This window comes from Palaemon carinicauda, chromosome 11 (assembly GCF_036898095.1).
Source record: "Palaemon carinicauda isolate YSFRI2023 chromosome 11, ASM3689809v2, whole genome shotgun sequence".
NCBI classification, from domain to species: Eukaryota; Metazoa; Arthropoda; class Malacostraca; order Decapoda; family Palaemonidae; genus Palaemon; species Palaemon carinicauda.
Genome location: NC_090735.1, coordinates 63,571,049 through 63,595,066, shown reverse-complemented (window position 1 = coordinate 63,595,066; position 24,018 = coordinate 63,571,049). Strand labels below are relative to the sequence as shown.

Sequence of the window (24,018 nt, the reverse complement as noted above, 5' to 3'; positions counted from 1 at the left end):
TGTCTTCTGATCATTGTTGCCTTAGAGGTATAATGTCTTCTGATCATTGGCGCTATAGAGGCATAATGTGTTTTGATCATTTTCTCCTTACATATATATTATCTATTGATAATTTTCCTTTCAGAGGCCTAATGTCTTTTGATCATTGTTGGTTCAGACTTTATAGGCATAATGTCTTCTGATCATCGTCGGTATAGAAGTATAATGTCTTCTGAACATTGTTGCCTGAGAGGCATAATGTCTTATCATTGTCACTTTACAAGTATCGTCATGTATTATAATGATATGTATTAGGAGGTTGCCTGTTAGGTCTTCAAAGTACTGTTTACCAATTTCACTCCCGCTGCACTTATTAACGAAGTGATAACGTAGCCTAGATTTTGACAACGACTGTAGGGAGCTCGTCAGTAAGCAAACAGGTTCTCTGCTCTGAAGAGTAGTGGGGCAGTGTAAGGACGTGATCCGGTATCCCTTGTATAAACTGGAAGAATCCCCAAGGTAATCTTCCTGATATTGAATGTTGGGTTAAGTGTTTATTCTTTATTGTATATAGAACATTTATATAATTGTTTGTTTACGAGAGTAATTTTGTTTTAGGAGTGGACAGCATTTACCGTAATACGTTAAGGGTGGCGATCACCTTTTGTTACGTGTAATTTATCTCTCCATGTGTTTTCATTTAGGTAATTATTATAATTGTTCCAAATATTATGATATAAGACTTTAATGTAGTGTGGTTTTGTGTCGATACTTTAGTTTTGGGGTAACTAGTATTCTGTCATTGTAAGAGATATTTTTTTTCTGTTTCCTTTTTGGTGTTGACCGCCAGTCACGTATAGACTATTTTGCCCTGCTCTATTCAAATACGTAAAACGAGGCTGTGTTAGTTTCGGTTGTTTGATAATTTGAATTTACGTGTTAGGTCGTTATTATATTTATGTAAAGTTAGTTTTTTTTGCAATAGATATATTTTGAAAGAAAATAGTTTCCTTCCTGCAATAATTAAATTTGTCTGATATATGAACCTTTTGTGAAGATAACGGTTCACTTCACCCTTGTGAATTAACCCATAACAAGCCTTAACTATACATTTCACATGACAAGTATGATGTCTACTGATCATTGTCGCATTGGAAGTATAATGTCTGCTGATCACTGTCGCCTTAGAGGCCTAATGTCTTCTGATCATTGTCGCTTTAGAGGCATAATTTTTTTCTGATAATAGTCGATTAGAGTTATAATGTCTTCTGATTATTCTGAGTAATGTCGCTGTAGAGGTATAATATCTCCTGAGCATTATCGCTTTTGAAGCATAATGACAACAGATAATAGTTGCTTTAAAGGCAAAATGTCCCCTGATCATTATTGCTTTAGAGGCATAACATCTTCTGATCATTATTGCTTTAGAGGCATAACGTCTTCTGATCAGTATAGTCTTCTGATAATAAAATAGGTATGGTGTGTTGTTATCACTGTAATTGTAGAGGCATAATGTCTTCTGATCATTGTCACTTTATTAGTTTTATGTCCTCTGCTCGTCGTTTTAAAGGCATAATGTCTTTTAATCATTGTCGCTTTCGAGGCATAATGTCTTTTGATTATAGTTGCTTTAGAGAATATTCTGATCATTGTTACTTTACAAGTATAATGTTTTCTGATCATTGTCGCGCTAGAAGTATGTCTTCTGATAATTGTTGCTTAAGAAGTCTAATGTCGTCTGTTTAATGTCATCTTAGGGGCATAATATCTTCAGATTATTGTCGCCTTACAGTCATAATGTCTCCTGATCATTGTTGCTATAGAAGTACTATGTCTTCTGATTGTGACGGAGCCGAGTAAGGGTGTGAACTCAAAGGCAGGATGCAATAGACTGAGTTATATATTAAGGAACACTCTTCTTTATATACAAAACCTCAAGGCAACAGGACATAACATGTTCGAGAGACAGACAATGTTCAGAGCAAAACAGCAGACACGAATTTTCATGTTCGTTTGAGTGCGAGGGAAGAGCGAAGATACAAGCATATTATATACAAAAGGAATTATGTACAATTGTGTGACACACGGTTGGTACATGGCTCCCCCTCTAAAAATGACATACTGAACATGTTGAATAGGTGCCCTGAATCTGGAGAGGTAGTAGTAAAAACTGCGCCGATTAGCAGCAGTGAGTGGCTGTAGAAGTCGATGGTTGGGGTACGAGCGAGTGGTGGATGATGGGGGGCTGTGTTGCCGCTCCGGCTCGTCACGGGGTAGGCGAGTGTGTCCTACGGCATTCATAGGCGTGTGTGTCCTACGGCATTCATAGGCGTGTCCTACGGCATTCATAGGCGAGTGTGTCCTACGGCATTCATAGGCGTGTGTGTCCTACGGCATTCATAGGCCTACAGCATTCATAGGCGTGTCCTACGGCATTCATAGGCCTACGGCGTTCATAGGCGTGTATGTCCTACGGCATTCATAGGCATGCATGTCCTACAGCATTCATAGGCGTGTATGTCCTACAGCATTCACGTCAGCTTCGGTTGAAGTTGAATAGGTGTCCTCTTCGTCACGCGTGGAGGCGTTGATGGAGGTTTTGAAGGTCATGAAGTGGCTGTCCATAAGGGCACGAAGTAGGTTCACCTCACGAGGAGAGCTGTCTGCGGCAGGTTGCAGGCGAGTCATTTTCCCGAGGGTGAGCGAAGCCCTTTGGTCCCCCAACGGTTGTTGAGAGAGTTGAAAAGGCGTTGCTATACGGGTGGCTGGCGACGGCGAGTACTGCTGCAGAAGGTATGCGTTGACGGCGTCATAGTAACGGTGAGAGGTGGGGGGGGGGGGAGAGGCGGGAGGAGCGAGTCACTCCGGGGTCACCAATGTGACGAAGGAGGGAGAAGGTTGTGAACTCAAAGGCAGGATGCAATAGACTGAGTTATATATTAAGGAACACTCTTCTTTATATACAAAACCTCAAGGCAACAGGACATAACATGTTCGAGAGACAGACAATGTTCAGAGCAAAACAGCAGACACGAATTTTCATGTTCGTTTGAGTGCGAGGGAAGAGCGAAGATACAAGCATATTATATACAAAAGGAATTATGTACAATTGTGTGACACACGGTTGGTACATGATAGAAGTCACCTTTGAGGCATAATGTTTTCTGATCATTGTCACTTTAGAGGCATAATATCTTCTGATAATAGTTGCCTTAGAGGCATAATGTCTTTATATTGTTGTTAATTTAGATGCAAAATGTCTTCTGATCATTGTTGCTTTAGAGGCATAAAGTCTTCCTATCATTATTGTTTTAGAGGTATGATGTTTTTTGATTATCTCTTTAGGGGCATAATGTCTTCTGTTCATTGTCACTTTAGAGGTATAATGACTTCTGATCATTGCTGCTTTAGAGGTATAATGTCTTCTGATCATTGCTGCTTTAGAGGTATAATGTCTTCTGATCATTGTCGCTTTAAAGGCATAATGTCTTTTGAGCATTTTCTCCTTACAGTTATAATGTCTATCATTGTCGCTTTAGAGCTATATTGTCTTCTGATCATGGTTGCGTTAGGAATTATAGGCATAATGTCTTCTGATGAATGTCAGTTTAAAAGTTTAATTTTTTATCATCATTGTCACCTTATTTGTAAAATGTCTTCTGATCATTGTCGGTTTAGAGGCATAAAGACCTTTGATTATTGTCACTTCATAGGATAATGTCTTCCGAACATTGTCACCCTAGAATTGTAAGGTCTGCTCATCATTGTTGTTTTAGAGGCTTAATGTATTCTGGTCGTTGTCACTTTAGAAATATGATGTCTTCTGATAAGTCACCTTTGAGGTATAATGTCCTTTGATCATTGTCACTATAGAGGCATAATATCATATGATCATTGTCACTTTATAGGCATATTGTCTTCTGATCAGTGTCACTTCAGTGGCATAATGTCTTCTGATCAGTGTCACTTCAGTGGCATAATGTCTTCTGAGCAATGTCACTTTAGAAGCATAATGTCATATGATCATTGTCGCTTCAGAGACATAACATCTTTTGATAATTGTCACTTTAGAGGCATAATGTCCTCTGATTATTGTTACTTCAATGGTATAATCTGCTGATCATTCTCGCTTTAGAAGCATGATGTCTCCTGATCATTGTCGCTTTAGAGGCATAATGTCTACTGATCATTGATGCTTTAGACCCATAGTGTCTTCTGATCATTGTCGCTTAAGTGGCATAATGTCTTCTGATCATTGTTACTCAAGAAGAATAATGTATTTAGATCATTTAGGCTTTAGAGGCATAATGTCATCAAATCATTGGTGCTTTATGGGTAAAATTTCTTATCATTGTCGCTTCACATGTATAATCTCATCTGATCATTGTCACCCTAGAGGTATAATGTCTTCTGATCATTGTCACCATAGAAGCTTAATGTATTCTGATAATAGTCAACTTATATGCAAAATGCCTTCTGACTTATGTTGCATTAGATGCATAATATATTTTGATCATTGTTGCTTTAGAGGCATAATGGCCTGTGATTATTGTTGCTTTTGAGGCATAATGTCATCTGATCATGGTTGCTTTAGAGGTATAATGTCTTCTGATCAATGTCGCGTCGGAAGCATAATGTCTTCTGATCATTGCCGCGTTAGAGGCATAAAGTCTTTTGATCATTGTCATTTTAAGAGGCATAATGTCTTCTGATCATTGTTGATTTAGAGCTATGATGTTTTCTGATCATTGTCGCTTTTGAGGCGTATTGTCTTCTAATTGTGGCTTTAGAGGTAAAATGTCTTTTGGTCATTGCTGCTTTAGTGGTATAATGTCTCATGGTTATTGTAGCTTTTGAGGCACAATGACTTCTCATCAGTGATGATTTAGAGGCACAATGTCCTCTTATCATTGTCGGTTCAGAGGCATAATGTCTTCTGCTCGATGTCGCTTTACAATTATAATATCTTCAGATCATTGTCGCTTTAACAGGTATAATGTCTTCTGATCAGTGTCAATTTAAAGGCATAAAATCTTCTGATAATTGTCGATTTAAATGCATTATTTCGTCTGATTATTGTGGCTTTAGAGTTATAATGTCCTCTGATTATTGTCACTTTAGTGCCACTAGTCTTCTGATCATTGTAGCTTTTAAGACACTATGCCATCTGATCAGTGATGCTTTAGAGGCATAATGACTTCTGAGCATTGTAAGTTCAGAGGCATAATGACTTCTGAGCATTGTCGGTTCAGAGGCATATTTTCTTCTAATCATTGTTGCTTTGCAGGTATAAAATCTTCTTATAATTGTTGCTTCAGAGGTAGAATGTCTTCCGATCATTGTTGCTTTAGAGGCATAATATCGTATAATATTCGCCCTAGAGGTGGAATGTTTTAATATTCGCCTTAGAGGTGGAATGTCTTCTGATCTTTGTCCCTTTAGAGGCATAATGTCCTCGTATCATTGTTGCCTTACAAGAATAGTATCTTCTGATTATTGTCGCTTCAGAGGCATAATGTCTTTTGATCATTGTTGCTAAGAATGTATTATGTCTTTTGGTAATTGTCTTCTTAGAGGTATAATGTCTTCTGATCTTCGTCTCTTAAGAAGCATGATATATACTGAGAATAGTCACTTTAGGCATATGTCTTCTGTTCCTTTGAGCTTTAGAAGTGTCTTCTGATCATAGTTGCTTTTAAAGTATGTCTTCTGATAATTGTCGCCTTAGAGGTATGTCTTCTGCTCATTGTCTCTTTAGAGCCATAATGTCTTTTGATCATTGTTGCCATAGAGGTATAATGTCTTCTGATTATTGTCTCCTTGGAGATATAATGTCTTACGATAATTTTTGCCTTAAGAGTATAATGTTTTCTGAGCATTGTTGCTTTAGAAGTATGTCTTCTGATCCTCGTCGCTTTAAAGTATAATGTCTTCTGATTATTGTCACTTTAGAGGCATAATGTCTTCAAATCATTGTCCTTTCAGAAGTATAATATCTTCTAATAATAGTCACCTTAGAGGTGTAATATCTTTTAATCATTGTCGCTTCAGAGGCAAAATGTCTTCTGGTAAGTCAGATTTGAGGCATAATGTCTTCTGATCATTGTCGCGCTAGAAGCATAATATCTTCCAATTATTGTCGCTATAAAGGCATAATGTCGTCACATCATTGTCACTGTACCAACCGTGTGTCACACAATTGTACATAATTCCTTTTGCATATATTATGCTTGTATCTTCGCTCTTCCCTCGCACTAAACGAACATGAAAATTCATGTCTGCTGTTTCCTCTGTAACATTGTCTGTCTTGTTAACTTGTTATGTCCTGTTGCCTTGAGGTTTTGTATATAAAGGAGTGTGTTCTATAACAATATAACTCAGTTGATTGCATCCTGCCTTTGAGTTCACAACCCTCTCTCGGCTCGTCACATTGGTGACCCCGGAAGTCGACTCGCTCCCACTGCCTTCCACCCCCACCTCCCTCGCCCCTCCATCGTTGGTACTATGACGGAGACGGACTCTACTACAGCAGTTGGCGCTGCGACCGTTCGTCAGCGGAGAAGCGTTTGCTTGGTTTCAACGTGCAGAAGTCCACTTTCGTATCATGGGCGTGACTCGCTCAACCACAAAAGCGGAAATATCTGACTGGCTTTGTGAACAAGGAGACACCCCAATAGCGTATGACACCCTCAAAACATACCTTCTGCAGCAGTACTCGCCGTCACCAGCCGCCCGTATAGCGAAGCTTTTTCAGCTCTCGCAACAACCGTTGGGGGACCAAAGGGCTTCGCTTGCCCCCAGGGAAATGACCAGTATCGCTCGCCTTCTACCTGCCGCAGATGGCTCTCCTCGTGAGGTGAACCTACTTCGTGCCCTTTGGATACACCGTTTACCCAAACCTGTACGCTCTGCCATACCCGATGTCGATAGTTTACCCATAAAGGACTTGATGACCAAAGCCGACGCCCTTATGGACAGCCACTTCAAGACCTCCATCAACGCCTCCACCCCTGACGACGAGGATGCCTATTCAACGTCAACCGAAGCTGACATGAATGCCGTAGGACATACACGCTTACCCCGTGACGTGCCGAAGCGGCGACAAAGCCGCCCACCACCCACCACTCGCTCGCACCCCAACGAAGGACTTCTACAGCCACTTACTACCTCCCATCCGCCGCAGTTTTGCTACTACCACTTCAGATTCGGGGCAACCGCGAAGAAATGTGCCAAAGATTGTCAGTGGCCAAAAAACGTGTAAGTAGGCCATCGCTTGTGGCGGTGGCCTCCCATGTTTCTAATCTTTTCTTTTTACAGGATGCAGGAACGGGCGTGCGATTTTTGGTAGACACGGGTGCTTGTCGTTCTCTTTTGCCAAGGAAACTCTTCAAGGCACGACGTAGTCTGTCTACATCTGCCGACGTCCGCTTGGTAGCTGCCAACGGATCTGCGATACCCACCTACGGTTACGAGAACCTCACATTATCGTTCGGAAACGGTAAATTCAATTGGAAGTTTCTCGTTGCTGACGTCACAATGCCAATCCTCGGTGCGGATTTCCTCTCTCATTTCCACCTTCTGGTCGATGTCGCCCACCGACGATTGGTCAACGCAGACTCGTACTTGTCGACACCTCTTCAACCCGCCCCCTCTAACCTCGCTCTCCACATCAGCGCACCCACGGATGCCTACGCCCACCTCCTCACGTCGTTGCCGGAAGTTTTCCATCCAGAACTTCGCCAAACACCCACGGTTCCTGCCAAGCACGGTATTTATCACCATATCAAGACGACGGGACCCCCAGTCTTCGCAAAATTCAGACGTCTGGCACCGGAACGATTGGCAGCCGCCAAACAGACGTTCGCCGAAATGGAGAAAATGGGCCTTTGCCAAAAGGCCTCCAGCCCATGGTCGTCACCCTTACACATCGTTCTGAAGAAAGACGGCTCCCTCCGTCCGTGCGGGGATTACAGGCGCCTGAACATGCAAACAGAACCGGATCACTACCCCCTCCCAAACATCGCCGGCGTGACCTCCTACCTGCACAAAGCCAAGGTTTTCTCTACGCTCGACCTCCTGAAGGGGTATTATCAGGTGCCTATGAACCCAGAAGACATCCCCAAGACCGCCATCACCACTCCGTTTGGCACATACACCTTCAATTACTCCTATTTTGGCCTTCGTAATGCTGGGGCAACGTTTCAACGTCTCATGGATGGCATCTTAGGGGACCTCCCTTTCTGTGTATGTTATGTGGACGTCATACTTGTGTTCTCCTCCTCAAAAGAGGAACACCTCCGTCACCTGCGCATCGTGCTCGCCGCCTGCAACAAAACGGCCTTGTAGTCCGGTACGACAAGTGTACCTTTGGCGCCAACGAAGTGTCGTTCTTAGGGCACCGTATCACTCCTGAAGGAGTCCATCCCCTCCCTGAGAAGGTAGCAGCCGTTCAGAATTTCCCCGCGCCCTCGACCGTCAAAGCTCTGCAGGAATTCTTGGGCATGATCAGCTATTATCACCGTTTTCTGCCAGCTATTGCCGCCACTCTTGCTCCCCTCTACGCCTCCCTCAAGGGCAACCCAAAGGACCTGAAGTGGGGTCCCCTTCAAGAAGCAGCCTTCTGCAATGCAAAGAAGGCCCTATCAACTGCTGCGGCTTTCACTTTTCCTATCCCACACGCCCCTCTCCTTCTCTCCACCGATGCCAGCGACGTCGCTATTGGTGCAGTACTCGAGCAGGTGGTCAAAGGCTCGCCCCGCCCATTGGCCTTCTTCAGCAGAAAACTGTCCAAGGCAGAATCGGGTTATTCTACCTTCGATCGAGAATTGCTGGCGGTGCACTTGGCTGTCCGTCACTTTCATTCTTAGAAGGTACGCCCTTCGTCATTCGCACAGACCACATGCCTCTGGTGCATGCCTTCACTCGACAGTCTGACGCCTGGTCCGCCCGTCAACGCCGACATCTCTCCGCCGTGGCTGAATACAATTGCACCCTCCAATACGTCCCTGGGAAAATGAATCCCGTTGCCGTTGCCCTGTCAAGAAACACGTTGGCTGCCGTTCAACTGGGATTGGATTACAACGCCCTGGCTGAAGCCCAACGACAGGATCCAGAGTATCAAGCTTGTAGGACATCCTGCACGTCCCTCTGTTGGGAAGATTTTCCCCTCGAAGACTCCAACACCACCCTCCTCTGTGACGTCAGTACTGGTAGACCGCGACCTTGGATTCCTGCTCCCATGCGCCGACAGGTGTTTGATTTCATTCACGGCCTTTCACATCCCTCGTGCCGTTCTACTGCACAGCTGCTGAAGGCAAAGTTCATTTGGCACGGCATTTCTAAGGATGCTAAGGATTGGGTCCGCGCCTGTACTTCTTGCCAAACTTCCAAAGTACATCGACACACGGATTCAGGAGTGGGCACCTTTCCTCAACCTCAGCGTCGTTTCGCACACATTCACGTCGACGTTGTAGGCCCCCTACCCACATCACAAGGACATCGTTACCTGTTTACCGTCATCGACCGCTCCACTCGTTGGCCTGAAGCCATTCCCATGGAAACCGCAACGTCCGCCTCATGTACATCTGCCTTACTCTCTGGATGTATTTCAAGATTTGGTATCCCTGAGCATATTACTTCTGACAGGGGAACCACTTTCACCTCTCAATTGTGGACGTCATTAGCGAATCTCCTGGCATCACCCTACATCATACAACGGCTTACAACCCCGCTGCCAATGGAATGGTTGAACGTTTTCATCGCACCCTCAAAGCAGCTTTGATGTCCCGCTGCAAGGATTGCAACTGGTTTACACAGCTTCCCTGGGTCCTCCTGGGACTAAGGACCACTCCTAAAGACGCCCTCGACGTCTCGGCAGCTGAAATGGTGTATGGCGACCCGTTGGTCGTCCCTGCCGAAATTTTTCCTTCTACAACCTCCTCCGACGATCTCCAGCACATACGTCACTTCGTGGGAAAATTTACTCCGTGCCGCCAGACTTACAAGCCCCCAGCGAAACATCACATACCAACGGACTTGCACTCTGCAACGCACGTCTTCCTGCGCAACGACACTAGCAAGCCACCACTAACGCCCCCTTACACGGGCCCTTTCCTTGTGATCCGACGCAGTCCGAAAGCATTCCTACTAAACATTCGGGGCAAAGAAGACTGGGTCTCCATTGATCGTCTAAAACCTGCTTATCTTCTGCCAGATGACCCGCCTACAGTTCGCCTCTCCAGATCAGGGCGCCCTATTTAACATATACAGTATGTCATTTTTAGGGGGGGAGCCATGTACCAACCGTGTGTCACACAATTGTACATAATTCCTTTTGCATATATTATGCTTGTATCTTCGCTCTTCCCTCGCACTAAACGAACATGAAAATTCATGTCTGCTGTTTCCTCTGTAACATTGTCTGTCTTGTTAACTTGTTATGTCCTGTTGCCTTAAGGTTTTGTATATAAAGGAGTGTGTTCTATAACAATATAACTCAGTTGATTGCATCCTGCCTTTGAGTTCACAACCCTCTCTCAGCTCATCACATCACCATTATTATAATGTCTTCTGTTCATTATTGTTCTAGAGGCTTAATTTCCTCTGATCATTGTTGCTTAAGAGGTATAATGTCTGCTGATCATTGTCACTTTAGTGTCATAATGTCCTAAGATCATTGTCGCTTTATAGGCATAATGTCCTCTGATCATTGTCGCTTTAGATGCATAATGTTTTCTGATCATTGTTGCCTTCGTGGTATAAGGTCTCCAAATCATTGTCACTTTAGAGGCATAATGTCTTCTGATAATTGTCGCTTTAGAGGCATAATGTCCTCTGATCATTGTCGCTTTAGAGGCATAATGTCTTCTTATCATTGTCGCTTTAGAGGCATAATGTCTTCTGATCATTGTCGCTTTAGAGGCATAGTATCTTCGGATCATTGTCGCTTTAGAGGCATAATGTCTTCTGATCATTGTCACTTTAGAGGCATAATGTCTTCTGATCATTGACGCTTTAGAGGCAATATGTCTTCTGATCATTGTCGCTTTAGAGGCATAATGTCTTCTGATCATTGACGCTTTAGAGGCATAATGTCTTCTGATCATTGTTTGTATAGAGGCATAATGTCTTCTTATCATTGTTGGTATAGAAGCTTAATGTCTTCTGATCATTGTTGGTACAGAGGCATAATGTCTTTTGATCATTGTTGCTTTAGTGGTATAATGTCTAATGATCGTTTTCACTCCAATGTCATAATATCCCCTGATTTTTGTCACTTTAGAGGCATAATGTCTTCTGATCATTGTCGCTTTAGAGGCATAATGTCTTCTGATCATTGTCGCTTTAGAGGCATAATGTCCTCTGATCATTGTCGCTTTAGATGCATAATGTTTTCTGATCATTGTTGCCTTAGAGGCATAAGGTCTCCAAATCATTGTCGCTTTAGAGGTATAATATTTTGATCATTGTCGCTTTAGAGGCATGATATCTTCTGATCATTGTCGCTTTAGAGGCATAATGTCTTCTGATCATTGTCGCTTTAGAGGCATTATGTCTTCTGATCATTGACGCTTTAGAGGCATTATGTCTTCTGATCATTGTCGCTTTAGAGGCATAATGTCTTCTGATCATTGACGCTTTAGAGGCACAATGTCTTCTGATCATTGTCGCTTTAGAGGCATAATGTCTTCTGATCATTGTCGCTTTAGAGTCATAATGTCTTCTGATCATTGTCGATTTAGAGGCATAATGTCTTCTGATCATTGTTTGTATAGAGGCATAATGTCTTCTGATCATTGTTTGTAAAGAGGCATAATGTCTTCTGATCATTGTTGGTATAGAAGCTTAATGTCTTCTGGTCATTGTTGGTACAGAGGCATAATGTCTTCTGATCATTGTCGCTTTAGAGGCATGATATCTTCTGATCATTGTCGCTTTAGAGGCATAATGTCTTCTGATCATTGTCGCTTTAGAGGCATAATGTCGTCTTATCATTGTTGGTATAGAAGCTTAATGTCTTCTGATCATTGTTGGTACATAGGCATAATGTCTTTTGATCATTGTTGCTTTAGTGGTATAATGTCTACTGATCGTTTTCACTCCAATGTCATAATATCCCCTGATTTTTGTCACTTTAGAGGCATAATGTCTTCTGATCATTGTCGCTTTAGAGGCATAATGTCTTCTGATCATTGTCGCTTTAGAGGCATAATGTCTTCTGATTATTGTCGCTTTAGAGGCATAATGTCTTCTGATCATTGTCGCTTTAGAGGCATAATGTCTTCTGATCATTGTCGATTTAGAGGCATAATGTCGTCTGATCATTGTCGTTTTAGAGGCATAATGTGTACTGATCATTGATGCTTTAGACCCATAGTGTCTTCTGATCATTGTCGCTTAAGTGGCATAATGTCTTCTGATCATTGTTGCTCAAGAAGAATAATGTATTTAGATCATTTAGGCTTTAGAGGCATAATGTCATTAAATCATTGGTGCTTTATAGGTAAAATTTCTTCTTATCATTGTCGCTTCACATGTATAATCTCATCTGATCATTGTCACCCTAGAGGTATAATATCTTCTGATCATTGTCGCCATAGAAGCTTAATGTATTCTGACTTATGTTGCATTAGATGCATAATATATTTTGAACATTGTTGCTTTAGAGGCATAATAGCCTGTGATTATTGTTACTTTTGAGGCATAATGTCATCTGATCATGGTTGCTTTAGAGGTATAATGTCTTCTGATCAATGTCCCGTCAGAAGCATAATGTCTTCTGATCATTGCCGCTTTAGAGGCATAAAGTCTTTTGATCATTGTCATTTTAAGAGGCATAATGTCTTCCGATCATTGTTGCTTTAGAGCTATGATGTTTTCTGATCATTGTCGCTTTTGACCAGCGTCAATGACCTCAGATGTCAGGATGCCTGAAAACTTTAAATCAATCAATCAATTGTCGCTTTTGAGGCGTATTGTCTTCTAATTGTGGCTTTAGAGGTAAAATGTCTTTTGGTCATTGCTGCTTTAGTGGTATAATGTCTCATGGTTATTGTAGCTTTTGAGGCACAATGACTTCTCATCAGTGATGATTTAGAGGCACAATGTCCTCTTATCATTGTCGGTTCAGAGGCATAATGTCTTCTGCTCGATGTCGCTTTACAATTATAATATCTTCAGATCATTGTCGCTTTAACAGGTATAATGTCTTCTGATCAGTGTCAATTTAAAGGCATAAAATCTTCTGATAATTGTCGATTTAAATGCATTATTTCGTCTGATTATTGTGGCTTTAGAGTTATAATGTCCTCTGATTATTGTCACTTTAGTGCCACTAGTCTTCTGATCATTGTAGCTTTTAAGATACAATGCCATCTGATCAGTGATGCTTTAGAGGCATAATGACTTCTGAGCATTGTAAGTTCAGAGGCATAATGACTTCTGAGCATTGTCGGTTCAGAGGCATATTTTCTTCTAATCATTGTTGCTTTGCAGGTATAAAATCTTCTTATAATTGTTGCTTCAGAGGTAGAATGTCTTCCGATCATTGTTGCTTTAGAGGCATAATATCGTATAATATTCGCCCTAGAGGTGGAATGTTTTAATATTCGCCTTAGAGGTGGAATGTCTTCTGATCTTTGTCCCTTTAGAGGCATAATGTCCTCGTATCATTGTTGCCTTACAAGAATAGTATCTTCTGATTATTGTCGCTTCAGAGGCATAATGTCTTTTGATCATTGTTGCTAAGAATGTATTATGTCTTTTGGTAATTGTCTTCTTAGAGGTATAATGTCTTCTGATCTTCGTCTCTTAAGAAGCATGATATATACTGAGAATAGTCACTTTAGGCATATGTCTTCTGATCCTTTTAGCTTTAGAAGTGTCTTCTGATCATAGTTGCTTTAAAAGTATGTCTTCTGATAATTGTCGCCTTAGAGGTATGTCTTCTGCTCATTGTCTCTTTAGAGCCATAATGTCTTTTGATCATTGTTGCCATAGAGGTAGAATGTTTTTCTGATTATTGTCTCCTTGGAGATATAATGTCTTACGATAATTTTTGCCTTAAGAGTATAATGTTTTCTGAGCATTGTTGCTTTAGAAGTATGTCTTCTGATCCTCGTTGCTTTAAAGTATAATGCCTTCTGATTATTGTCACTTTAGAGGCATAATGTCTTCAAATCATTGTCCTTTCAGAAGTATAATATCTTCTAATAATAGTCACCTTAGAGGTGTAATATCTTTTAATCATTGTCGCTTCAGAGGCAAAATGTCTTCTGGTAAGTCAGATTTGAGGCATAATGTCTTCTGATCATTGTCGGGCTAGAAGCATAATATCTTCCAATTATTGTCGCTTTAAAGGCATAATGTCGTCACATCATTGTCACCATTATTATAATGTCTTCTGTTCATTATTGTTCTAGAGGCTTAATTTCCTCTGATCATTGTCGCTTAAGAGGTATAATGTCTGCTGATCATTGTCACTTTAGTGTCATAATGTCCTAAGATCATTGTCGCTTTATAGGCATAACGTCCTCTGATCATTGTCGCTTTAGATGCATAATGTTTTCTGATCATTGTTGCCTTAGAGGTATAAGGTCTCCAAATCATTGTCACTTTAGAGGCATAATGTCTTCTGATCATTGTCGCATAGAGGCATAATGTTCTCTGATCATTGTCGCTTTAGAGGCATAATGTCTTCTTATCATTGTTGCTTTAGAGGCATAATGTCTTCTGATCATTGTCGCTTTAGAGGCATATTATCTTCGGATCATTGTCGCTTTAGAGGCATAATGTCTTCTGATCATTGTCACTTTAGAGGCATAATGTCTTCTGATCATTGACACTTTAGAGGCATTATGTCTTCTGATCATTGTCGCTTTAGAGGCATAATGTCTTCTGATCATTGACGCTTTAGAGGCATAATGTCTTCTGATCATTGTCGCTTTAGAGGCATAATGTCTTTTGATCATTGTTTGTATAGAGGCATAATGTCTTCTTATCATTGTTGGTATAGAAGCTTAATGTCTTCTGATCATTGTTGGTACAGAGGCCTAATGTCTTTTGATCATTGTTGCTTTAGTGGTATAATGTCTAATGATCGTTTTCACTCCAATGTCATAATATCCCCTGATTTTTGTCAGTTTAGAGGCATAATGTCTTCTGATCATTGTCGCTTTAGAGGCATAATGTCTTCTGATCATTGTCGCTTTAGAGGCATAATGTCCTCTGATCATTGTCGCTTTAGATGCATAATGTTTTCTGATCAGTGTTGCCTTAGAACAGAGGTTCTTAACCTTGTTGGAGGTACTGAACCCCGCAATTGTCATATGTATACTCATCGAACCCTTCTTAGTTGGATATATATACATATATATATATATATATATATATATATATATATATATATATATATATATATATATATATATATATATATATATATATATATATATATATATATATATATATATATACAGTTGGTGAATGAAATAGAGGAAAAGAAACAAAGTTACACCTAAATATATCAACAAAATATGAACTTCACACAAAAACAGAAACATAATGAATACTTATTGCAAATCAATGCGACTTTTGCTGTTGCCTTTCAGAGTCAATTTCAGAAATCCGAGGCTTAACCTTGGCAAGTGCCACTCTCATATCATTTGTGGTGCGTTACCTCCACCGAACCCCTGAGACTGCTTCACCGAACTCCTGGGGTTCGATCGAACACAGGTTAAGAACCACTGCCTTAGAGGCATAAGGGGTCCAAATCATTGTCGCTTTAGAGGTATAATATTTTGATCATTGTCGCTTTAGAGGCATAATATCTTCTGATCATTGTCGCTTTAGAGGAATAATGTCTTCTGATCATTGTCGCTTTAGAGGCATAGTATCTTCTGATCATTGTCGCTTTAGAGGCATAATGTCTTCTGATCATTGACGCTTTAGAGGCATTATGTCTTCTGATCATTGTCGCTTTAGAGGCATAATGTCTTCTGATCATTGACGCTTTAGAGGCATAATGGCTTCTGATCATTGTCGCTTTAGAGGCATAATGTCTTCTGATCATTGTCGCTTTAGAGTCATAATGTCTTCTGATCATTGTCGATTTAGAGGCATAATGTCTTCTGATCGTTGTTTGTATAGAGGCATAATGTCTTCTGATCATTGTTTGTAAAGAGGCATAATGTCTTCTGATCATTGTTGGTATAGAAGCTTAATGTCCTCTGGTCATTGTTGGTACAGAGGCATAATGTCTTCTGATCATTGTCGCTTTAGAGGCATGATGTCTTCTGATCATTGTCGCTTTAGAGGCAGAATGTCTTCTGATCATTGTCGCTTTAGAGGCATAATGTCTTCTGATCATTGTCGCTTTAGAGGCAAATGTCTTCTTATCATTGTTGGTATAGAAGCTTAATGTCTTCTGATCATTGTTGGTATAGAAGCTTAATGTCTTCTGATCATTGTTGGTACAGAGGCATAATGTCTTTTGATCATTGTTGCTTTAGTGGTATAATGTCTACTGATCGTTTTCACTCCAATGTCATAATATCCCCTGATTTTTGTCACTTTAGAGGCATAATGTCTTTTGATTATTGTCGCTTTAGAGGCATAATGTCTTCTGATCATTGTCGCTTTAGAGGCATAATGTCTTCTGATCATTGACGCTTTAGAGGCATAATGTCTTCTGATCATTGTCGATTTAGAGGCATAATGTCTTCTGATCATTGTCGATTTAGAAGCATAATGTCTTCTGATCATTGATTGTATAGAGGCATAATGTCTTCTGATCATTGTTGGTATAGAAGCTTAATGTCTTCTGATCATTGTTGGTACAGAGACATAATGTCTTTTGATCATTGTTGCTTTAGTGGTATAATGTCTACTGATCATTTTCACTCCAATGTCATAATATCCCCTGATTTTTGTCACTTTAGAGGCATAATGTCTTCTGATCATTGTTGCTTTAGAGGCATAATGTCTTTTGATCATTATCGCTTTAGAGGCATAATGTTCTCTGATCATTGTTGCTTTAGAGACATAATGAATGTCTTCTGATCATTATTGCTTTAGAGGCATAATGTCTTCAGATCATTGTTGCTTTTGAGGTATAATGTCTTCTAATCATTGTCACTTTAGAAGTATAATGTCTTCTGATCATTGTCACTTTAGAAGCATAATGTCTTCTGATCATTGTTGCTTTAGAAGCATAATGTCTTCTGATCACTCACTTTAGAGGCATAATGTCTTCTGATCATGTCTTCTGATCACTGTCACTTTAGAAGCATAATGTCTTCTGATCATTGTCGCTTTAGAAGCAAAATGTCTTGTGATCATTGTCGCTTTAGAAGCAAAATGTCTTCTGATCATTGTCGCTTTAGAAGCATAATGTCTTCTGATCATTGTCGCTTTAGAAGCATAATGTTTTCTGATCGTTGTCGCTTTAGAAGCATAATGTCTTCTGATCCTTGTCGCTTTAGAAGCATAATGTCTTCTGATCATTGTCGCTTTAGAAGCATAATGTCTTCTGATCGTTGTCGCTTTAGAAGCATAATGTCTTCTGATCATTGTCGCTTTAGAAGCAAAATGTCTTCTGTTCGTTGTCGCTTTAGAAGCATAATGTCTTCTGATCATTGTCGCTATAGAAGCATAATGTCTTCTGATCGTTGTCGCTTTAGAAGCATAATGTCTTCGGATCATTGTCGCTTTAGAAGCATAATGTCTTCTGATCGTTGTCGCTTTAGAAGCATAATGTCTTCTGATCATTGTCGCTTTAGAAGCATAATGTCTTCTGATCATCGTCACTTTAGATGTATAATGTCTTCTAATTGTTGTTGTTTCAGTGGCATAATGTGTTCTGATCATTATTGTTTTATTGGCATAATGTATTCAGATAATTGTAACTTTACAGGCATAATGTCTTTTGACCATTGTTGTTGTTGTTGCTGTAGAGGCATAATGTCTTATATCTGATCCTTTTTGAGGTATAATTTCTTCTTATAATTGTCACTTTACATGTATAATGTCATCTGATCACTGTCACCTTAGAGGTATATTGGGTCCTGATTATTGTCGCATTTGAGGCATAATGTCTTCTGATCATTGTCGCCATAGAAGCCTATAATAGTCAACTTAGATGCAAAATGTCTTCTGATTATATTGTCGCCTTACAGGTATAAGTTCTTCTGATCATGGTCACTTTAGAGGCATAATGTCTTCTGATGATTGTCACTTTACAAGTATAATGTCTTCTGATCATTATCGGTTTAGACGTATATAGTCTTTTGATCATTAATGCTTTTGAATAATAATGTCCTCTGATCATTGTCTCTTTAAAAGTGTCTTTTGGATATTGTCAGCTTAGAGCTATGTCTTCTGATCATTATCACATTAAGAGGCCTAATTTCATTTGATTGTTGTCCTTTTAGATGTTTGAAGTCTTCTGATCATTGTCGTTTCAGAGGTAGAATGTCTTCTGATCATAGTTGCTTTAGAAGTATAATTTCTTCTGATCATTTTCACTTCAGCCGAATAACTTCTGATAGTTATGCCTTCGGAGGCATAATATCTTCTGATAATTTTCTCTTTAGAGGCATAATGTCTTGTGCTTATTGTTGAATGAGAGGCATCAAGCACTCCGATCACTTTCTCTATAATTATAAGTCTTCTGATCACTGTCTCTTTAGAAGTTTAATGACTTCTAAGCATTATTGCTTTAGTAGTATATCTTATAGTTATTGTCGCTATAGAGGTATAAGGTCTTCTGATCATTTTTGCTTTACAAGTATGTCTTCTAATCATTGTAGCTTCAGAATCATTGTCCTCTGATCAGTTTCGATATAGAGGCTCTGATTATTGTTGCTTTAGAGGTATGTCTCTGATCATTATCACTTTAGAATTATAATGTCTACTGATCACTGTCACTTTAGAAGTATATCTTCTGATTATTTTCGTCTTAGAGGTATATTATCTTCTAATAATTGTCACTTTATAAGTATAATATCTTCTTATCATTTTTGCTTTTAGAGGCATTATGTTTTCGGATCATTGTCATTTTGGAAGTATGATGTCTCCTGATAATAGTTGCCTTAGAGTTTTAGTATCTTCTGATCATTGCCGCTTTAAAAGCATAATGTCTTCAGATTATTGTCACTTTAGAGTCATAATGTCTACTGATCATTTTCACTTCGGAATTATAATGTCTACTGATCACTGTCACTTTAGAACTATATCTTCTGATTATTTTCGTCTTAGATGTATATTATCTTCTAATCATTGTCGCTTCAAAAGTATAATGTCTTCTAATCATTTTTGCTTTAGAGGCATTGTCTTTAGATCATTGTCACTTTAGTAGTATGATGTCTCTTGATAATAGTTGCCTTAGAGGTTTAGTATCTTCTGATCATTGTCGCTTTAAAAGCATAATGTCTTCAGATTATTGTCACTTTAGAGGCATAATGTCTTTCTATTATTGTCACTTTACAAGTTTAATGCTTTCTGATCATTGTCGCTTTCGGTGTATAATGTCTTTTGATCATTGTCACTTAAGAAATATAATCATCTGATTATTGTAGCTTCAGAGGCATAAAGTCTTCTGATTGTCATTTTATAGGCATAATTTCTTCAGATAATAGTTGCTTAGTGGTGTAATGTCTTTGATCATTGTCACTGTAGAGGTATAATGTCTTCTGAGCATTGTTGCTTTAGAGAATGTCTTCTGATTATTGTTGCTTTATATGTATGTCTTTTGATCATTGTTGCTTTATAGTTATGTCCTCTGATCATTGCAGCTTCAGTGGTAGAATGTCTTCTGATCATTGTTGCTTCAGTGGTAGAATGTGTTCTGATCATTGTTTCTTCAAAGGCATAATATTTTCTGATAATAGTTGCATTAGAGGTGTAATATCTTCAGATCATTGTCGCTATAGAGGCATAATGTCCTCTGATCATTGTTTCTTTACAAGAATGTCTTCTGATTATTGTAGCTTCAGAGCCATTATGTATTCTGATCATTGTTGCCATAGAGGTAAAATATCTTTTGATCATTGTCTCCTTAAAATTATAATGTCTTCTGATCATTGTCTATTTAGAAGCATAGTCTACTGATAACAGTCGCCATATAGGTATGTCTTCTGATCATTTTCGCTTTAGTGGCATAATGTCTTCTGATCATCGTTGCTTTGGGAGTATGTCTTCTGATCATCGTTGCTTTGGGAGTATGTCTTCTGATCATAGTCGCTTTGGGCGTATGTCTTCTGGTCATAGTCGCTTTGGGCGTATGTCTTCTGATCATAGTCGCTTTAGAAGTAACTTTTCTGATAATTGTCGCCTTAGAGGCATAGTGTCCTCTGGTCATTGTTGCCTTAGAGGCATAATGTCTTCTGATCATTGTCATTTTAGAAGCATAATATATTCTGATCTATGTCGCTTCAGTGGCATAATGTATTTTGATCATTGTCGTTTTAGAGGCATAATGTCCTCTGATCATTAACGCTTGAAAGTCATAATCTCTTTTGATCATTGATGCTTTAGAATTACTAAGTCTTCTGGTCATTCATGCTTTAGAATTATTAAGTCTTCTGATCATTGTCACTTCACAAGAATATTTTTTTTGATCATTCCTGCTTTAGAAGTATGATGTCTTCTGATTATTGTTGCCTTAGAGGTATAATGTTTTCTGATCATTGTTGATTAGCAAGTATGTCTTCTAATCCTTGTCACTTTAGAAGTATCTTCTGATAATAGTCCCCTTAGAGGTTTAATGTATTCAGATCTTATCTGAATTAGAGGCATAATGTCTTTTGATCTTTGTCGCTTTTGAGCTATAAGTACTTCTGATTATTGTCACTTTAGAGGCATGATGTCTTCTGATTATTTGTCACTTTAGGAGGATAATGTCTTCTGATCATTCTCTTTAAAATTATAATGTCTTCTGATCATTCTCTTAAAAATTATAATTTCTTCCGATTATTGTTTCCTTAGTGGTATAATGTCTTATGATCATTGTTGCATTACAAATATGTCTTCTAATTATTGTCTCTTTTGAGGCATTATGTCTTCTGATCATTGTCGCTTACAAGTATGTCTTCTGATAATAGTCACCTTAGAGGTAAAATGTCTTATGATCATTGTCACTTTAGAATAATAATGTCTTCTGATCATTGTCGCTTACAAGTATGTCTTCTGATAATAGTCACCTTAGAGGTAAAATGTCTTATGATCATTGTCACTTTAGAATAATAATGTCTTCTGATCATTGTCACTTACCAAGTGTATTGTCTTCTTATCATTGTTGCTTTTGGGGCACAATGCCTTCTGATGATTGTCACTTTAGAAGTATGTTTTCTGATAATAGTCACTTTAGAGGCATAATATCTTCTGATCATTATTGCTTTAGAAGCATAATATCTTCTGATCATAGTCACTTAAGAGGCATAATGTCTTCTTTCCATTGTCGCTTTACAGGTACAATGTCTTGTGATCATTGTCGCTTTGGAAGTATGTTTTTTATCATTGTTGCTTTAGATGTATGCCATCTGATTATTATTACCTTAGAGGCCAAATGTTTTCTGATTATTGTCGTTTTAAAGGCATATTGTCTTCTGATCGTTGTGCCTTATAATAATAATGTTTTCTCATGATAATAGACGCTTTAGAGGCATAATGTCTCCTGATCATTCTCGCTTTAGAGGTATGTCTTCGACCATTGTTACCTTAGAGGCATAATGTCTTATAATCACTGTTGAATTAGAGGTATGTCTTTAGATCATAGTCACTTTATAGGTATAATGTTTTCATTTGATTGTAGTTTTAGAGGTATAATGTCTTTAGATCATTGTCGCTTGAGAGGCATAATGTCTTCTTATCATTTACGCTTTAGAGGCATAATGTCTTATGATCATTGACTCTTTAGAGGCATAATGTCTTTTGATCATTGTTGTCTTTTAGCATAATTTCTTCTGATCATTGTGGCTTTAGAAGCACATTAATATGATATCCACTATTCATTAAACATAATTTACACCCAATGGGAAATATAAGTAGGTCTTCCTATCTAGGCCAGGTTTAAAAACCTAAACATTTGTAGGATCTGGATGATCATGCACCATAACACTGCTTCCAACCCTAAGGCTTAGCTCGTGTTCCGGCGATAGGATAGACATAAGTAATTTTTCAAATCGATTTCGTAAACTGCTTATTTGGTTGTGATTTATGAGAAAGGAGATGAGCTCTTTTTTGGTGCTATTTATTTTAGGTAGTAGTTGTTTATTAGCAAAGTCATCATTATAATCATCATTATTTCCTTCTATGCGTATTGACGCAATGGGCCTCGGTTAGATTTCGCCAATCATTTCTATCTTGAGCTTTCAATTCAATACTTCTCCATTCAGCATCTCCTACTTCACGCTTCATAGTCCTCAGCCATGTGTGCCTGGGTGTTCCAACTCTTTTAGTGCCTTTAGTAGCCCACTTTAAAGTTCGGTGAACTAATCCATCTACCCCTCACCATGATGTCATCCACATATGGCTCTCAAGTAATCTCTCTTTATGGTTTCAGTTCTAATACTGCTTGATTTTTATATAATTTCAGGCGATTTGATTTCCTGTATACCTATTGTCTGATTAGCTTGTTCCAACTCCAATTATTTTGCCTCTGTATTGAAGATCATAGTTCCTAAATACTTGAATGATTTTACCTTTAATCCTTTCTCCTTCAGTGATATTTCATCTTCCATTACATATTCCGTTCACATATTCTCTTTCTTCTTTTCATCTTAACCCCATCCTCCTGTGATATTTTATACATTCTGGCAAGCTAGGATTTCAAATCATGTGGTGTTCTGCTAATAAGGATCGCATCATCAGCATACTCTAGGTCAGTTAATTTCCTGTCACCAAGACAATTCAATCCTTTCCCTTTGAGTACTCCGCTGTTCACTGGAAATTCATTTGACAGGACTCCACCAACATTAACATTGCACCTGCTATGCTCAGGAACAGACTTAATCAAATATGCATATTTAAGAGGAATTCCATAATATCGTAGGACTGTCCACAAAATTGGCCTGTGTACGCTATCAAAGGCTTTTCCATAGTCCAGAAATGCCATCAAAAGTAGATTTCTATATTCTACGCTTTGCTGTACATGTCTCAAAATGAAAATTTGGTCATTACAACTTCTACCTTTTCTAAATCCTGCTTGTTCATCTCTCAGCTTTTAATAAATCTTTCTCTCTAGTTTCTTTCGAATAAGTATGCTATATGTTTTCATGATAGCTGACGTAAGTGTTATTTTTATGTAATTATTGCAATAGCCATTTTCATACACTCCTAACTCCCATTCATCACGTTTTGCCTCTTGATGCCACATTCTACAAAATAATCTTGTAAGTATTCTGTGGGTCACTCATTTTAAGCCAGTATCATCTCAGCAGTTATACCATCGTAACCTGGGGCTTCCTTCTCCTAAATTTCTGAACTATAGCTTATCTTCAAACACACAATTTATCCATGGGCACATCAAGGTCTTCATCAGCTTCAGGTATATCAATCAAATTATTTCTTTCGCATTTCTTATTCGTGACCTCAGTAAAGTGTTCCATCCAACGTTACCTTCCTTTATTTTCTGTTATAATAGTTCCATCTCTCATTTTGATGGGTATATACTTCTTTGCCTGAGTAGAGATTTCATTAATAATTCTATGAGCGATTCTTACACCATAGCCACTACCTAAATTCATAGCTTTGTCAGCCTCATCTGCTTTACTGTCTAAATATTCTATCCAATGATTCCTGGCTTTTCTTTTGACCTCACTATCAATACTGGAATAGTTAGCATGCTCTACCTTGCAACTTTCATTACTTCCTCGAAAACTTTCAACAATGAATTTCTGTCTGTCTCTTTTTTATAGTATCCTACGTATCATTCGATATTCATGGCTTTCTCCTTTGCATGTTAGCCATTTTTTTATGAACATTAAATATTATTGCCTATATAAGCCATTCTTTGAACGGGTAGTTAGGCTTTTCTTTTCCAGT

The 24,018-nt window shown here is 38.9% G+C and overlaps 1 long non-coding RNA gene across 1 annotated transcript in view; it reads left to right on the top strand.

The window, feature by feature from the left end:
- The first annotated feature begins 397 nt into the window (after window positions 1-397).
- Window positions 398-24,018, top strand: part of LOC137650044 (uncharacterized) — a 53,725-nt gene continuing 30,104 nt past the window's right edge. The window contains exon 1 of the long non-coding RNA XR_011045908.1: window positions 398-498. This is a non-coding gene — a long non-coding RNA (uncharacterized lncRNA). The remainder of the gene's footprint in view (window positions 499-24,018) is intronic.